This window comes from Notechis scutatus, chromosome 1 (assembly GCF_049901735.1).
Source record: "Notechis scutatus isolate UNSWTSFEM ecotype Mainland chromosome 1, rNotScu1.2, whole genome shotgun sequence".
In the NCBI taxonomy this organism is placed as follows: Eukaryota; Metazoa; Chordata; class Lepidosauria; order Squamata; family Elapidae; genus Notechis; species Notechis scutatus.
Genome location: NC_142009.1, coordinates 60,520,039 through 60,538,134, shown reverse-complemented (window position 1 = coordinate 60,538,134; position 18,096 = coordinate 60,520,039). Strand labels below are relative to the sequence as shown.

The window sequence follows — 18,096 nt, the reverse complement described above, 5'->3', positions numbered from 1 at the left end:
AGCTAATCATAAAATACTACTTCAGCTGCAGAGTGCAAACGTTTTTTGGGGGAGGGAAAATCTTACACTTATTTAATTCCTTGCAAACATCTCTGGGTTAGGAAAAAGCCTGGAAGTCATTTGATAGTTCACTTGCAGTTTGTTCCAAACTCCAAGCAGACCTGGAGCAAATTTAAGACCAAGATACTGTAGGAAATCACACACACACACACACACGCACACGCACACGCACACGCACACACACACACCAAAACATGAACTCCCCCTCCCAGTGGAGTATTGACTAAGCATATGCTTAGGGCACCACGCCCAAAGGGGGCACCACAAAGTTGAGAAAGAAAAAAAACCCAATGAAGATTTGTACAAAATCTTGCATGTACAAAGGAAGGGGGAGCATGAAGGTTTGTGAGTGCTTAGGCTACCAAGTGAAGCTTTATCCACCACTGCCCCCTCCCCAAATGTATTGGCATCAGGAAATGTTTATTTAAATGCCTTCCATTACAAATGAAAGGAGGGAAGATTTTTTTGTGATTGTTAGAAGATCACCCTGAGTAGGAAATTGGTGCAAAGAAGACAAGGCTTCATCAAGCATGTTGAGGAGGCCAGATTGTTCTTTTTCATATTTTGGTGAGAAAGATTTGTAACTTTTTGTAAGGGTAATTGTAATACTTAAGTTACAGTTTTGAGGTATTCTGAAACTTCACATGATGAAACTGTGTCATCAGATATCATAACTTGTGGTAAGAATGAGTGCTTTAAGAGCCAATATGGAAGGATTAGGAGAGAAGGAGGAAAGGAGGGTTTAGTGGGCCCCGACTTTCACTTTCAAACAACTTTCCTCAAGCATATGCAGGCCAGAGTTTATGAGAGCTAATATCCAAAAGGGTACCAGATTAGGAAAGTTGCTTTAATTTTAGATTTAAGTCTTTCAGTCACTAATTGCACTAAGGAATTAGCTATAAGATCATACAATGGCCAGATTTATTGTCCATTACACACATCTTTGCTTCAGTAGCTGAATGGTTCCTATGCATTTAGCCCTATGCATTTATTTATTAACAATATTAGCAAGAGCAACACTACTTAGACTTCTATACCATTTCATAGTGCTTTACAGCCTTCTCCAAAGAGAGAGGCTATACAGAGTCAGCATATTGCCACCAATAATCTGTGTCCTCATTTTATTAATCTCAGAAGGATGAAAGGCTGAGTCAACCTTGACCTAGTCATGATCAAACTCCTGGTTTTGAGCAGAGTCAGCCTGCAATACTGCATTGTAACCACTGTGCCACCACAACTCTTAATTGGTCATCTTTCCCTAGTTCCAAAGAATACTGGATGGTATACAGCTAAAAAGAAACATCAGCTTATACAGATATATTCTATATATGTAAGTTCAGATTATAAAAATAATAGTAACTCTATGTAATAATAGCCATGTAATTAAATAATGAATCTATAGATAGGGAAAAAAGGAATTCTTTTTCTCTTTTGACATGCTAATACTCTGCAGAAGTAAGTTAAAACAAGAAAAGGTCATATAACAAAAAGGGTAGCGTAGCCTTCTTCGTGTTTGAGATAATTAGTTTTATGATGAAGGATTCGGCACAAGTATAAATCTAGAAATAGACTATCTCAGAACAAGTTAAGCTTTTTCAGAAATGATTTATTTCTTCTTCTTCTTTTTTTTAAAAAAAATCATCTCTTAGCAAAATATTGAAATAGTAACCTTTTGCTTTGGTTGCATTTGAATCTGAAGCTCCTAGCATTAAGAATTTGATTATACCAGCCCTTGAGATTCACTGCCCTTGGAGAATTCCTACTAATGCCCATTTCCAGAACAAGACAGTTCACAACTGCAAAGCAATGCAATGCAACACAACTTCCTTTCTTATGTAGCATGATGTGACCTATGAAGAGGCAATCTCCTAGAAAAGTTTGTACTGTAAGAATTTTTGTGCTCACAATTGTTTGGATGTTAGTTAATGCAGTGCAATGAAGAAAAAGGAGAAGCGGGAAGGGGAAGACGAGGAGGAAAGAGGAAGAGGAAGATTGAAGAGAAAGATTGAAGAGGAAGAGGAAAAGGAAGAGAAAGAGGAAGAGGAGGAGGAGGAGGAGGAGGAAGAGGAGGAAGATCTCATTATGTTGAACCCTGCAAATAAACAGAGGACAATTCAAGCATATGTTTAGCTTTACCTTCTCTTATAAACTAGAATCCCGTGGCTTTGTAACCATGCTGTTTATGCAAATCTCTGTTACAGTTAGCAAAGCTTTGAGCATTGTATTTATTTGTTAGTAACAGACAGTGGGCTTTTGGAATCTTAAGTATAATTATATTATTCTAGCTTTAATTTAGTGTGCTATCCTAGAAGCTGCAACTATAAACAAATAGACAAAAAAAGGCTTTAGAAAACCATTTGTGAAAGAGTTTGATACAATTAATTAGTAACGTGCAGAGATTTCTTTACCTACTCCTTCCCCTATTGCCTAGCCCAAATTTGAATTTTTTTTCCAAGGTTTTTGTGTAGTTTCTCCTTTTAGTGTGTTCTATTTCCCCAATTACCATTTGAGGGAAATACTGTTATATTTCACTGCACTCCTGAGAGCAAGTTGAGATCAAGAAGCATAATTGAGGAGAAGCAATTGAACATGATTATGGGAGATAGGGAACAATATCAAAGAAAGGACAGCTTAAGTTATGTTTATAACTTCTAATATCTAGGAATTAAGTTTTCCAAGTGTATGTATGAAAGAGAAAAGGAGAGTCTATGTATTATGGTGCCTTCTGTTCTCTCTTTGTGCTCATTATGCTGATCACTCAGTCCCACAGAAAAACTTAAAGTGGATTTTGTTGAGTGGGAAATTAAATATATGTGGAACTCTGTCAGACCACACTGCCACTTTGAGGGAACAAGAGTTTGCTCATAAAGGATTGGATTACATGGCTTATAAAGTACTAAAGTTCAAACTCTATGCTTCTAAGTGTAAGCCACACTTTCCACATATGTAAACTATAAAGGGATTAAATAAACCCTTTCACTTCTCTACAATTCTATGAGATACATGAAAACAAATGCGTCCAGTCCCAAAAACAGGAAACATTGCCTGGGGGGAGGGGGGACTAAAGAGAAACATGAGCAATGCCACCTGAAACATCTCTCATCATTTCTAGTCCTTCCTAGGACAATCTTACTTCTAATTCCCAAGATGATTATTCACATTGACCTTGATCTGAAACAAAGTACATCTTTCAAGTCATTTGAATGGAAGGAAAAAATATGGGCCTAATGACAGCGTAAAGGGTTCCAAGTCAAATTGAAAGTCCAAATGGAGCCTTCATAATATTTATATAATAGACAAGAAGCTTGAAGAGGCTCCATTCGATTAACCAATACAGTTATAATCCAATAGTAATAGCAGAATGATATATTATTTATTAATTAATAGGTAATTGATGAGGGATAAGGAATACTTGCTAATGATTACTTACTACTGTTTACTATGAGCTATCAATCTTAATATCAAATGTAATAGAAAGAAATATGTTTATTGTTCTATTTATATTCTTTTTATTTTTACATATTTGTATGCTTGTTCGTGTTTTAATCTTTTGTAAATAAAGTCTATTTTAAAATTCAAAAAAAACAAAAACAAATTGAAAGTCCAGTTGTGCACCTTCCTTTAATATGGGTGAAGGTAATACAAGGTTGAAGAAGATAGTGGGAGCTGCTGCCACTGCTGTCAGAACCTACCCCAAGTGGTAGAAAGTGGCACGCTGTAGATGACATCTGTCAGGGATAATAAAGTAGAGAAGCTGGCATGCTGTCAGGGGTAATAATGTCATCAGTGTTGTATCACACAGAGTATTGATCAGTTATCAGGAATTGTATAAAAGCCTAAGTAAGCATATCTAGCTAGTTTTTCATGACAGTTAAACCATTTCTATAGGAAGCCCTTAAAGAAGACATGAATTCAACCACATCTTCTGCTTTCCATTCTTTGGCATCTGGGACCCAGCGACAAGATGCTGTCTTTTTAAAACTGCCCTTGCTAGACCTAATTTTCTACCATACTGTCCTGGTAGCAATAGTCCCTCTGGAGATGATACACCTGAAAAAGAGTGTGGCTTAGTACCAAAGTCTCCATAGAATCTACTTTATTTGCCTTGTCTAGAAAGATTTTTCCCCTTTGGCAGAATCATCTGCTTCATTACACAATGCTTCCATTTATGGTAAACACTTATCCTAGCATCTCCTCCCACCGCTGTTCTACTCTCCAGAAAATGTTTTACAGAAGGTCTGTGATGTCTTATTACTTTGCTGATTTGTGTTTAATAGGCTCCCATCAGACTGCAAAAGTAGTATTTTTTTTTTCACTAACACAAAGTAGTTTCCTGGGTGCCAAGTGAAAAATAGCCTCTTTGGACCTCTTACCAGATAGTTCAGCATGAGTTAATATGAATAATAATAAGAATCACAAAGACCGTTTTGTATTTAAATCTCTCTCATATACAGGTGTTGAGAAGCGGCATTTAATTTTTAGGGATGTCTCCAAGGAACTTTGTTTAAAAATTCTGTGTTCAGTCACTGAGCTTTACATAGAAATTACAAATGAACTTTGCATATATTGGTAATATTATAAGGTAATTTGCATATTAACAGCTTGTGCATGTTTATATATGCCTATGAATGGTATCAAGCAAGAACCAATTATATGTCAGCCACATTCTGCTTATTTCAGCATGCTTTTCCTTGGGATAGGCAAATCTGTCAATATCACTTGGTTTAGATTCTATTTTTCAGTGATCAAGGACCACTGATTTGCTTGGTCAGATCCTCAGCTCCAAAAGTATCCCTGTGTTGTCCTCAGCTCCAAAAGTACTCCTGTCTAACAATGTATACCCTATATTGTGTTCTTTTAAAGTTGTAGCAACGTTTCAGCAGAATCTCATCTGCCATCATCAGGCTTCTGTATTGTGTCCGTCTGTGAGTCAGACTTTTACAGTGGTTTCAGATTTAAATTTGGGGCAGCCTATTGCTGTGCCAGAATGGTTTTTTCTTCATCCTGATTGGTTGGGAGTCTTGGTCTGTGTTTATTGGTCTCGGAGTTTGCTGTGTTCTGCTTGATTGGTGTCTCTAATATCTTCTGTCTGTTTTTTGGCTCTTTTTGTATCTTGATTGGCTGGCAGCATTGTGTTACTTTATTGGAGGCCTTTAGTGCAGCTTGGCCGGGTAAATGGACGGCTATCATTAGTTAGGAAGCTGGGTTTCATCTGGGTGCCTGGTTGGGATGTGTTTGAGCTGGAGGTATCAGGGGGTCTGTTTGTGCCCAGGTGTTTGCCTGGCTTGTGGTGTGGAGATTTTTGTTTGTGAGTGCAGGCTTCCAAATGATTGACAGCCTGGTGGAATCATCTGTTCTATTCATGCTTTCTGGTCTTTTTCAATCTCTATGGCTTCTCTGATGATTCTGTGGCTAGGGTTTTCTATAGTGGCTAGGGTTTTGGTGCCATTGAAGTTGATGCTATGACCTGTGGCTTCCATGTGTTGGACTAGTGAGGAAGTGTGTTCCAGCTTTTTGACTGCATTTTTGTGTTCATCCAGGCGGGTACTTATTCTTCTATTGGTCTGTCCAATGTATGTGGCTGGGCATGATGCACAGGGGACTTCGTATATGCCTTGGTTTTCCAGGTCAATTTTATCTTTGGGGTTGCTAAGGATGGCTGCTATTTTTCTGTCTGTTTTGAAGGCAGTCTTGATGTGATGTCTGTGTAGTACCTTACTAATTTTGTCTGTAGTACCTCTTATGTAGGGCAGGATAGCTGTTCCATAGGTCTGTTCATCTTCTGGGTCTCTATTATGTTTCAGTGTGTTTTTGTGGATCAAGCTGGTGATTTTGCTTTTGTGGAAGCCGTTGGCTGTCAGTACTTTAGTCAGGGTGCATAGTTCAGTCTTAATGTGTGTCTTGTCTGCCAGGCATTTGGTTCTGGCGATTAGTGTTTTGGCCACGGAGTTTATCTGTGCTGGGTGGTGGTGGGATTGGGCATTGAGGTAGCGGTTGGTGTGTGTTTTCTTCTGGTATATGGTGTGCCATCTGTTTTTTTGTAGATTAGTACATCTAGGAATGGTAGTTGTTTGTTTGTTTCCGTTTCCATGGTGAACTTGATTTTGGGGTGTGTGCTGTTTAGGTGTGTTAGGAAATTGTTTAGGTTTTCTTTTCCATGGGGCCAAATCACAAATGTGTCATCGATGTATCTTGACCATAGTTTGGGTTTGTGGGTGGCATTGGCCAGGGCTCTGGATTCGAATTCTTCCATGAACAGGTTTGCAATGACGGGTGACAGTGGTGACCCCATAGGGACTCCTTCAATTTGTTTGTATCTTTGTCCTTTGTATATGAAATATGTGTTGGTTAAGCACAATTAGAGGAGAGGAGTTTCAATTTCAGTTTCAAAGCACCAAGCAGCTTTAGTACAGAACAGTTGAGCTAAGCCTTGCCCAGGCTCCTTGCTGCTCCTTGCTCACACAACAAATGCTTCAGTTTCCAGTCTTCAACTCTCTCACACACTGACACTGGTCTTTTGCCAGATTAATACTGGTGGATGCTGGTTGGCAGAGGCAGAATTTCAACCCCCACCCCCATTTTCCTCCCTCAAAACTAAGCCCAATCACATAGTTTTATAGTGAAGCACGGGTATCCAGCTAGTCTACAATATATACAGTATGCAGGAAAACATATAAACAGACCACAGTTCATATAATGTTTTTACTTATGATCAGAATGGGGTGTTTGCAAGACTCTAACCATGAAGCATTGGACATGGAATTGCCTCTAAACTGTATGAATAAATAAAAAAGCCTTGCTCTAGCAGGTTTGAGATCACTTAATCCAGCTTTACCAAGGGATCATAGCTGGGAAATTCATAATCCTGACTGGAGGGTGACAGTTCCTTTCATTGTTACAGCAGTGAGTATTTAAAGGAATGTGGTCTGTGATCTGGCAAAGAGCCATCAATATTTGCAGTCATGAATACTCTGATCTTCCATGAATCTATCCAGTGTTTTTTTTTTTTTTTAAATAAAAACTCTATTTGGTAATCATTACCACAACTGTTGGCAGCAAAAACCATGGGTTCATTGTAGGCTGAGTAAAAAAGAATGGCCTTCTGATGGGCTTGCTTTTCCTTGACTTTATTTTGATTGGGTGATCTTGAGTTTTCAAATGAGCTCCTCAGTTTTAACAGCTGTGTGAAAAGCACTATAACATTCAGTTTATATATAAGTCTTTCAAATTGTTTGGATACAATTTGGTTAATTAGAAAAAAAATCTGAGTTAATTTGGTATATTCTCATGAACCCAAGATTATCCTTTTAAAAAAAAAAGTAGGAGAAACTATCATTCATTAAAAGTTCAACTCGTCTTCTCCATTTTCCTTGTAATATTAAATTCATATGGAAAATACAAGAATATATAAGCAAATGAATTATATATAGTTCAATCTTCACTGAAGCCCTTAGATAATAAAGATAATAGTATCTCTATCAGGTGCGCCAACCTGCCTTTGAAATTCTGCATTCTTGGTCCTCCAATATGCATCCTGAATATATTGGCCACTTATATGGTATATTCTTCCAGGAAAGCAAACATTTTAATACATATCTGTAAGGTATTAATACAATGTCAACTCTGTTCTTGGCTAAGCCTTTCATGTCTAATTGCAACATGAGATGATTAACAGCATTAATTACATGAACTATAATTTTGATTCAACCATTATTTTCAGCAGGAAGACATTATATTCAGATACCTTTTGCCTTTGTGGCCATCATCTGTTCCTAACCAATGAGATAGACAGTTTCATTTCCATGGCAACTGAATAGCTTCAAATAGCAATGAAAATATAGGAAGGTGTTAGAAAGCACTTCCAAGTTATGAGGAAAGGAGAAGAAAATACATCCTGTAAAATCATTATATAAAAAATTAAGGGAAAAAGAATATTTATATGAAAATTTAAAAAAAGAAAAATGTAACAATTGGAAGATTGGAAAGTTGGGAAAAGGAGTCACCCGAGACTTTAAAGACAGATAGACCAACAACTGTGAAGATGCTGTATTTATTACATCCCTGATTTGTTGGATTCTAATTTATCTTTGCTCTTATCGTTTATATTTGCATTGTTAAATATTTACTACTTAGCTTCTTTAATCTTACATTAAGGGTAACTGAGTTGTGCTATAGAGCAACCCAAGCTGTTGTATAATTCTCTGCACAAGAAATTCTACAGTATTGACAATACAGTGCCTCTAGGCACCACAAAACAGCAACCGCAGCTGAAGATTATTGGCATTTTGTTAAATCTCTTATGGAAATACTGAAGTCTCATCACATCTCATAAGTTCATGATCTCATGAGATGACATTTCAGAGAGAAATCACCAATGTTGTGCAATATTTTTATTCACTTGCAAACATTTGTATGTCAACTATAACCATAATTTTAGACAGCTTATAATAAACACAGTAAAATTCTAAAAAATATTCTTACAATCAAACCAATTAAAGTACTTTTAATAAAACCTATTCATAAAATAGTTGTTATCATCAACCAGATCTGAATGTTATCTTGCAGAGGATTATTTTCAGCATTGTTGTGAAACACTATTAAGAGCAGGGACAGAAACAATCAAGGAAAGCTGTTGTGGGTTGGCAAGCTGTTCTGGAGCAAGTGGGCTATTGTAAAGTTCTTTGTTCTTTAGATTCAAACCTCTGATTATTTTCAAGGGAGGTACATAGATCATCCTTTCCTTACCAGATTATATAGGGTAATCTGGTTCTACCTAAAGAAGATGATATAGAAGATATCTTGAAGTTGACATGGATCTGAACATAAAACAATTTAAGGACAATCACAATAACTTGGATTAAGACTGGCATCTTACAGGCAGCCAGTAAAGTTCCTTTTCCTTCTTCCATTTAATCGTATTCAATTCTTGGAGACTACCTGGAAAAGACAGGTCTTTTCTTGGCAAGCTCTCTTTTTTTTATATTACCTCCATTCTAGGGCTGAGAGAAATGACTGAGCCAGTATGACTCAGTGGCTCTCTACCAGTGGTGGTATTCAGCAGGTTCTGACCAGTTCTGGAGAACCAGTAGTGGAAATTTTGAGTAGTTCAGAGAACTGGCAAATACCACCTCTGACTGGAGAGTTTACAGTATCCTTCCCCTGCCACGTCGACCAAGCCATGCCGTCAGAACTGGTAGTAAAAATTTTTGAATCCCGCCACTGTTCTGTACCTAAGGTGAGAATAGATACCTTAACCACTACACCAAACTGACTTGAAGCTTTTTTAGACAGATGTTATGCTATTAAACTAGATAACCCTGCTCGGCAAATGAGCTGCTACATTTGGTACCAAGTGTAATTGCAGATTCTCCTTGAGTCCAGTCCAACATAAAGCACAATACAAATTGAGAAGGGCATGGGTTACCGGTTTTAGTATCTCCTAGTCTAACAGGAGCCATGAGTTCAGGAGAACTCCCAAGGTATGCAGTGATTCCTTCAAAAGAAGGAATTCTCCCTACACAGATATATAGGGAACATCTACACCGCTCAAAGATTTCTGGAAAAACAAAAGGAAAACAATTCCTTCTTGCTAGGATTCAACTGTTTGCTCCAAACATTGCTTCATGGCTTCCAAACACCAAGTCAGAACATCTGTTTGATCTCCTCCTAGGTGTCTCAAATAATATCATGGTACAAATGGTTGATGATGCTGAACACTGCAAAACAAAAAAGAATGCATCCACTCAGAAGTTCCATCATTGATTATCTCCAATGCAGTCCCCATCCCATACTTATCCCTGAAACTTGCCTGGAAAGGATTCTAATAATCCATTGCACCGAGAGCTTTCTGTAGTTGAAACGCAAGTTATCTCTAGATTCCAGTTATCTGCAAATGAACATACTTTTATCAGTATTTTGCTAACATATTGACAATGATTATATTGAAGTGATGGATAGCTTCTGCCTTTTAAGATTAGTTATCAACAGCAGTAACCAGCAGTCAAGAAATATGCCACAGACTAGTATTTACTGGATAGCAATGAAGCCTTTCAAAAGTATTCAGATACTGTGATGTAGAACAGAATCATGTAGGAAATGGTATTTCCTGTGACAGTGTATGAAAGCTAAATTTGGACTTCAAAGAAACAGGACTGAAAGAGAATTGACACCTTTGGATTTTAGTGGCACTTGAAGATTCCTGGGAATACCATGGATAGCCAAGAAAACAAACAAATGGATCATATAAATTACCAGTCCAGAATTCCTACTTGAACAACAAATGATGATGACCATATTTTGGACCGACTGTACAGTACAAAGACCTAACTTTCTTCAGTTTATAATGCTGGAAGGAAAAAAGACAACAAATAACAAAGTGGATAGACTCAATTAACAGAAATGTGTGCACAAATGACAAGGTAGATAGACTCAATTAGCAGAAATGTGTGCACTATTGCATGACATGATTGTCCCCAGTTTGGGACAGATCATCTGGAAGAAAGCTTTATATATTGATTGCTAGAAGTTGTTACCAGTTTGATGGCACATAATCAATGTATTGTTAATTCAGTGTGAGTTTCCAAGAAAAAATACAAAATATCTAATTAAACAGGAATAGTTAATTAGTACTTATAATCTTATAGTGGTGAATTCTGCTGCAAAAATATAATGCTTTATGCCTGATTCAGTTTGATGTTGCATGTTTATACCTCTGCATAACAAATTCTTGGTTTTAAACTTCAGTGCCTAGCAAAAAATAGTTCTCGGTTTGTGCCAAGTTCAACCACAAATTAAAAATGACTTTGGAACAGAAATATCTGGATTGAAAACAGTTTCTTGTGAATTAGGCTTTAGTTTATGTAGTACTTCAAAACACAAATTTTATAGTCCTTGCTATAATCAAAATAATTTAATGCTTTGATTGGATGAAAATGTGCATTGCCAACCAAATTTAGAAGCACAATCTCATATAACTGTAGTATGCTGTTGTGAATTTGGCTTGAGACATTGTAAAGATATGCCCAGCTGCAAGATGCAAAATGAAGCAGTGCTCAGCTGTGTTACTTGAAGCCAATGCCTAAAATATGGTGAGTCATTACAAACAAATTGTTTTTCAGTGAAGAGAAGAAATTTTACAAGCCTTATAGATCCTGAGAGATACACCCATTAGTTCTCAGGCCAGAAAAATAGTCTTCTTCTTCTTCTTCTTCTTCTTCTTCTTCTTCTTCTTCTTCTTCTTCTTCTTCTTCTTCTTCTTCTTCTTCTTCTTCTTCTTCTTCTTCTTCTTCTTCTTCTTCTTCTTCTTCTTCTTCTTCTTCTTCTTCTTCTTCTTCTTCTTCTTCTTCTTCTTCTTCTTCTTCTTCTTCTTCTTCTTCTTCTTCTTCTTCTTCTTCTTCTTCTTCTTCTCCTCTTCTTCTTCTTCTTCTTCCTCCTCCTCCTCCTCCTCCTCCTCCTCCTCCTCCTCCTCCTCCTCCTTCCTCCTCCTCCTCCTTCTCCTCCTCCTCCTTCTTCTTCTTCTTTGAGCTATTCCAAGCACTTGCCAAAAATATTTTCCCCCTTCTCCCACCTCTCTTGCATATGTGATTAGTAGTGAAGGTTAAAATATTTTGAAGAAATAATAATGCCTGGGCCATCTAGATGCCGTTAAAATGATTCAAGCACTGTTGCTGCCTTCAGGATACTTACAAAACAGCAATATATCCTTCATTAGCTTTGATAAGATTGTCTCTTTTCATTCAGTTAAATTCTCACTGTTAGGAATATAAGTCACCTAACAGGTATTTGGGTTAGAAATATATAAACCAGGATAAACATTTTAAAACTGTATCTTTAAGAAAATGCAAAACTGCCATTAGGTGTGGTTTCTCAAATGGCCATAAGATGGAACCAGAAATCTGGTTTGTTTTAGTCTTAGTCTCAGAAGAGAGTCTGTCTGAGTGAGTATCTCTGTTTCCTTCTGTTGGAGAGTATTGCCGTTCCTTCTAATTGACTGATATTACTGGATTTGATGTAAGTCTGATACTGAACTGTTTATGATACTGGAATTTGATATTTGGATTATCCCTGGACTAAAAACTGACTGATCTTACCTGTGAATGACTTTGGACTGCGTATTTTGAACTTTGCTTAAACTTTCTGGAAGTAAAAACCTACATTTACTGTACAGTGTATCTGTGTGCTCTGTGTGTATTATTCCAACATTACTCTCTATACGTCTCCCTGTATGTGCTCATTCTCCTAACGGGGAATTACCACAACACTCCCCACAGGAGCTAAAATGGGGCTTCAGAGAATGTATTGGAAACCATCTGAATTATAGGCTCCATGTTTCATCATGTCCACATATACTGTATCATTAAGGGCCTGATGTTAACTTTTTATTTAACATTCTCATTCAATAAGTGATTTCGGTAAAGAAGGTTACTTCTTGATCCAGGCAACTGGCTTTAAAATGGTCAACAAATACTTCTCAATGTAAGCAACTTGGGAGTAATTAGCTAAAACTCTGGAGACTTTAGCAAATTTAGGTCATGTTTGCTAATTCAAAAGAAGGCAAACAAAATTCATCAATGTAAGACAATATGCCATGCCTCTCCCTTTGTTTTTTTTATGGTTGGTCATGCAGCCAGCCTAATGTTCAGACTGGATTTAGCATTTTTATCCATCCATCAGGTCTTTTGTGTTGTTGTCTGATGGTGTTAAAGGGTATTGTTGCACGATATAGGCTTTCCTAAATGATCAGACTTTTACAGTTGACTGATTTTTCCAATGCTGTGATGGTGATTATTATTATTAATAATAAAACAGTTCAGTGCAATGTTAGATGCTGACCTGTTTCCAGATTTCTAGAAGTGAAAAAAAAATAAGTTCTCCCTTTAAAAAGTAGAAGTTCTCCCTGTGCAGAAAAGTAGTGTCTGACTCAAGTATTAGGTTTCATTTTATAAGATCCAACATTCTGGTATACTTTGTTCTCTTCCATTGTCTCCTTTTCCTTTTCTTTAAGTATATATTTTAAATGCCATCTTTCTGGAAGCTATATTGAGAAAGCACTCTTTGTCACGGTGACAGAATGTCACCATGACAAAGACAACTATATTATGAAAATAGTGAAAAGTCATAAAAATATGATAAGAAAGTGCTGTGTATGTATATATGTATAAAGTGTGATAGTTTTGCAATATCCTCAAAATTAATAAAACATACCTACAACTTTTCTGCTATTATTTCTGATATCTCTGTACTTCTGGAGGGAAAAAAATGAAAAACTGAAGATGATTCCACTAAAAGTGGAGCAGATAACTGCAGTGGAATACTGTAAATGGGTACACTGGTTGTTTGTCTCAAAGGTGCCTTTCAAAATGCAACTTGACTTTCTTGGGGAGTGGGTGTTTTCCTGAAAATGTTTCACATCTCATCAAAGAAGCTTCTTCAGTTCTGATTGAATGGTGGAGAATGGAAGGATTTATACTCTTTGCAATCATCTGGTTGTTACGACTCTGAAGGTTGGCTGTTAGCTTAACCAGATGACAGCAACAGCAAGATGTCTGCAAAGAATACAAATCCTTATATACTATCTAAGAATATAAATCTAGTCAGAACTGAAGAAGCTTCTTTGATGAGAAATGAAAAGGAATAAAGCACCTTTGGGACAACCATGACCTGGACAATTGAGAATCTCTACAGACACTGCTGTTTGTAATTCCTCTCTGGATAAATAAAGGATTTTGGATTGCCCACAAGTACTCCAGACAATTGCACTTTCCAAGGAGACCTCAAGATAGTTTAAAGATCTGGCATATGAGGGAATAGCTACTTTGCTCAATACATGGTCATGATATTTAAGGACAGTGGATTCACGTACTTCTTTTCCTAGTTACTTTTGGAGATTGCATGTTCAGCTACTAGAAATCTTTTAATCATCATATATTGGTAGGGACATTTGGATCATATGGATTCCATCCAATATACAGCAATATACAAAAATGCTCTCTGTTTGCCTTTTCTGTTCTAGAACTTTCCAAGTCCCTTAACCTACATTATAAAGTTCTTGGGAAGTCAAATTGTCATTTGGGAAACAGCTGTACATACATTAAATCACAGAATCATAGAGTTATGCAGTTGGAAAAGACAAGGACCATCAACAGAATCCATTTTGGAGATGTGGTGGCTTAGGAAAGAAACAAAATGTTAAAAAGTTATGGTATTTATGTAGTTACTTACAAAGCACATCTAAATTATATTAAAAGTAACCAAAATATCTTTATAATTCCCAAGGCAAGTCACAATGTTTGAGCAACCCTAGTGCTTGGAAACTGAAAGTTGAAAAATTTGACACACCTTACATGTCCAATGTCTTCTTTAAAAATTTCTAGAGATGAAGAATCCAAAATATAAATAGAGGGGAAAATCTATGTTCTGCTTGTTGTGAGATGGGCAACTGTATACATTTGGTTAATAAAATAAATATCTACATTACCATTTTAGCTTGCTCATTGTCTAAATTTATTTGATGTTTGCATTTTCTATTCCTGATAAATGTCTGGGATGCAGTTTATTCTAATATGTTTAGATTTCCATAGACTAAGCTCATCTTCCCTCCAGAGGAGCTCGTATTCAGTTCAAGAGAAAGTACAATGGGAAGCCCACATAGAGGGATTGACAAGCAGGGTTTGTATTCTGGAAAACTGAATGGGAAGTTCTAATCTCAGAGGAAATCTATAAGAACATTAGAAACTCCTGAAGCTTTGCACTGGGAAACTGATTTTGTAGCATCTACTCTAAGGTCAGTTAATTTTAGCCATCCCCATATTATATGCTGACAATGAATCAATTTTACAAGTTTGTAAATGTGCATGGAGGATTAGTCAGCTCTTTTGAGTTGGCTACAATTGTGCTTCCTCAGCAAACTCCTCTGAAATTTGCAGCTCCAATCTTCCTTCTCTATTACAACAAAATAGCAAAGGGATCAATCCATGACCTGCATGGAACCCTTTCCTACTGTGCAACATGAGACTGCTCATTGTGTTAGTTCTGTTTTCCTCTTCCTGGTGCCGCTGCTTCTAATTCTGGTCCAGATTCCCTGCTGTTCAAAATGCAGCATCTCCCAGGGTGGGCTGTTATTATGAGTTTGCTCTAATACAGCTAAATAATTGTTTGGCCTTCTGCTTCCCAACTATGCCAGAGAAAGAGATCAGCTTGGATCTTTATTTTTCTGTTTGGCTTGATTTGTGATTGCTATTTTTTTTCTAAACTTGTAAATCATTCAGGGCAGAAAAAGTGCATTTGCTGGCATCTGCTTTATCTCGGGGTTGTGAAATGACTTGTTTAAGTTAACTAAAAAGAAGAAATAGTAGAATTCAGGATGGTGGCTTAAAATAGAACTAAAACTGAAGTGGGAAGCACATGTTCCTGTCTGCATTGATCCTCTTCTTCAACTTCGGTGGCCTTTCTCTTTAAGTGTTTTTTTTTTTTTGCAAAGGAAAGTACGCTGCCTTCAGTTAGGAGAAAGCGAAAACAGATAGGCTCAAGATCCAGATGGATCTTGAGAGACTAGAACACTGGGCTGTATTTAAAAAAATGAAATTCAATGTAGAGAAAAGTAAAGTCCTACACTTAGGCAAGAAAAACCAAAAGTACACATATAGACTGGGTGAAACCAGGCTCAATAGCAGTAACTATGAGAGGGATCTTGGAGTCTTAGCAGACAACCAGCTAAATATGAGTCAGCAGTGTGCAGCAGCCGCCAAAAAAGCTAATGCAATCCTAAATTGTATTAACAGAGGGATACAATCAAGATCAAGTGTGGTACTAATACCACTCTATAAAACCTTAGTAAGACCACACCTAGAGTACTGCATCCAGTTTTGGTCACCACATTATAAAAAAGATGTTGAGACTCTAGAAAGAGTACAGAGAAGAGCAACCAGGATGATTAGGGGACTGGAGACTAAAAGATATGAAGAACAGTTACAAGAACTGGGCTTGGCTAGTCTGGTGAAGACAAGGACCAGGGGAGACATGATAGCAGTCTTCTAATATTTGAGGGGCTGCCACAAAGAGGAAGGAGTCAAGCTATTTTCTAAGGTGCCTGTAGGCCAGACAAGGAACAATGGATGGAAACTGAAAAAGGAGAGATTCAACCTGGAAATAAGAATACATTTTCTGACAGTGAGAACAATCAACCAATGGAACAGCTTGCCCTCGGAAGTTGTGGGAGCACCATCACTTGAGACTTTCAAGAAGAGATTGGACTGCCATTTGTCAGAAATGGTGTAGGGTCCCCCGCTTGGGCATGGGTTTGGACTAGATGACCTACAAGGTCGCTTCCAACTCTGATAATCTGTTATTATCAGATCTGACTGTTTCTGTGGTCCACAACAGGTCAGCCAATTAACAGTTCTGACTGGGATCAGAAATTCAGAAAAGTAAAACAGAAATAATAAGCCTGTACAAAGTGTGAACAGTGCTGTTTCAGCAAAGAGTTTTGAGATGGTTCTTCAATCTGAGAAAGTGAGTTACAGTACTGCACCTTAGAATGAAACACTGAAAGTGGTCCGACTTGATTTGGTTAGCAGCACCTGTAGAGAAGCTCTTTTAAGAATCAAGAGTAAAGTGTACACTATTCAGAACTGAAGCAGGCCAAGTTGATGTTGACACCTTTGTTGTATGTATCTGTCAGTAAGTCTTTGAAGGAGGCTGTACTTGTATAGTATCAGAATCAGAATCAGAATCAGAATAGGACTGAGACCTTCGAGGTGTTCTAGTCCAATTCCCTGCTCAAGCAGGAGACTCTATACTATTTCACATAGGTGACGGTCCAATCTTTTCCAAAAAACCTCCAGGGATGAAGCACCTATAATTTCTAAAGGCAAGCAGTTCCTCTGATTAATTGTCCTCACTGTTAGGAAGTTTTCCTGAATTCCAGGTTGCTTCTCTCCTTGATTAGTTTTCATCCATCAATATTTGTCTTGCCTTCTAGTGCTTAGGAAAATAAGCTGACCCCCTCTTCTTTGGGGCAGCCCCTCAAATACTGAAATACTACTATCATGTCACCCCAGTCCTTCTTTTCTCTAGATACATGGCCTCAAAAAAACAGCCTGTGATTGAGTAAAAGAGATATAAAGGAGATGGCAACAGAGCATCAAGTCATGGTTTTTTAAATTTACTATTACTTATATTTATCATGGTTGCACTGTTGTTACATGTTGTAAGATCTCCTGGCCTAAGGCAAACATTTTCTTGGGACCAGATAATTACTATGCAAGCCCAGGAAAACTTATAACTACTGTTATAAGGAGCTGTTAGATCTAAAGCATTCTTGTCCACCTTAATTCCAGAGCAAATAATCAGATGGCTTCAATCTGTTGCTTTGAAGGGGAGCATTGCTTTGATCACTGAATCAAAGTACCCCACAGAAGTTCCACACAGTGCCAAAGTGTTCACAATTCATATTAGAGAAAGGAAACAAAGGCAATGAACATGATTTTTAAAAGAAGAACATTCTGGCAGTTCAAAGAGATGGGAACATTTCTCCTCTTTCAAAAGGCAGAAGAAAGAGCAAATTGCTATGTATCCTTAGAAGTGGTGGGGGTAGAGAATAAATAGGTTATTAATCTGACCTGAAGAAGATCTGGAAGCTGGGCTATTCCATCCTCCTCACATAATTCTAAATACTCTCCAGTAGTGTTCCTTGGAAGTTCAAAGAGAAGAAAGAGAGGAGGAGGAGGAGAGCAGGTGATAAGCTGAGTTTGTTACATTTAAAAAGGGCAGAGAATAAGGAGTAACAACAAATCTTATTGTCGTGTCCGTCGAGGAAGGAAGCTCGGAGTCAGTGACTTGGTTTCAGCTCTTTATTGGCCCCTGATACAGCTTAAGCAAGAGGGGAAAAACTGCGCTTTTTATTCCCGAGCCGCGGCGGTCGCGACCAATGACACCGCTTGAATCTCCCGCGATTAGTTTCCACCAATCGCGGGGATTCGCAGCGGCCAATCAGTGCGGCTCGCCGACCAATCCGTCGCGCGCGCCTTAACCAATCGC

The 18,096-nt window shown here is 37.7% G+C and overlaps 1 protein-coding gene across 5 annotated transcripts in view; it reads right to left on the bottom strand.

Moving 5' to 3' along the window:
* LRFN2 (leucine rich repeat and fibronectin type III domain containing 2) overlaps positions 1-18,096 on the bottom strand; it is a 362,212-nt gene that overhangs the window by 83,707 nt on the left and 260,409 nt on the right. The window contains exon 4 of one of the 5 annotated variants that reach the window (XM_087965443.1): positions 7,805-7,877. The exons of the other annotated variants lie outside the window; for them this stretch is intronic. The gene's annotated coding sequence lies outside the window, so the exon portion shown is untranslated. The remainder of the gene's footprint in view (positions 1-7,804; positions 7,878-18,096) is intronic. 5 annotated transcript variants of the gene reach the window in all.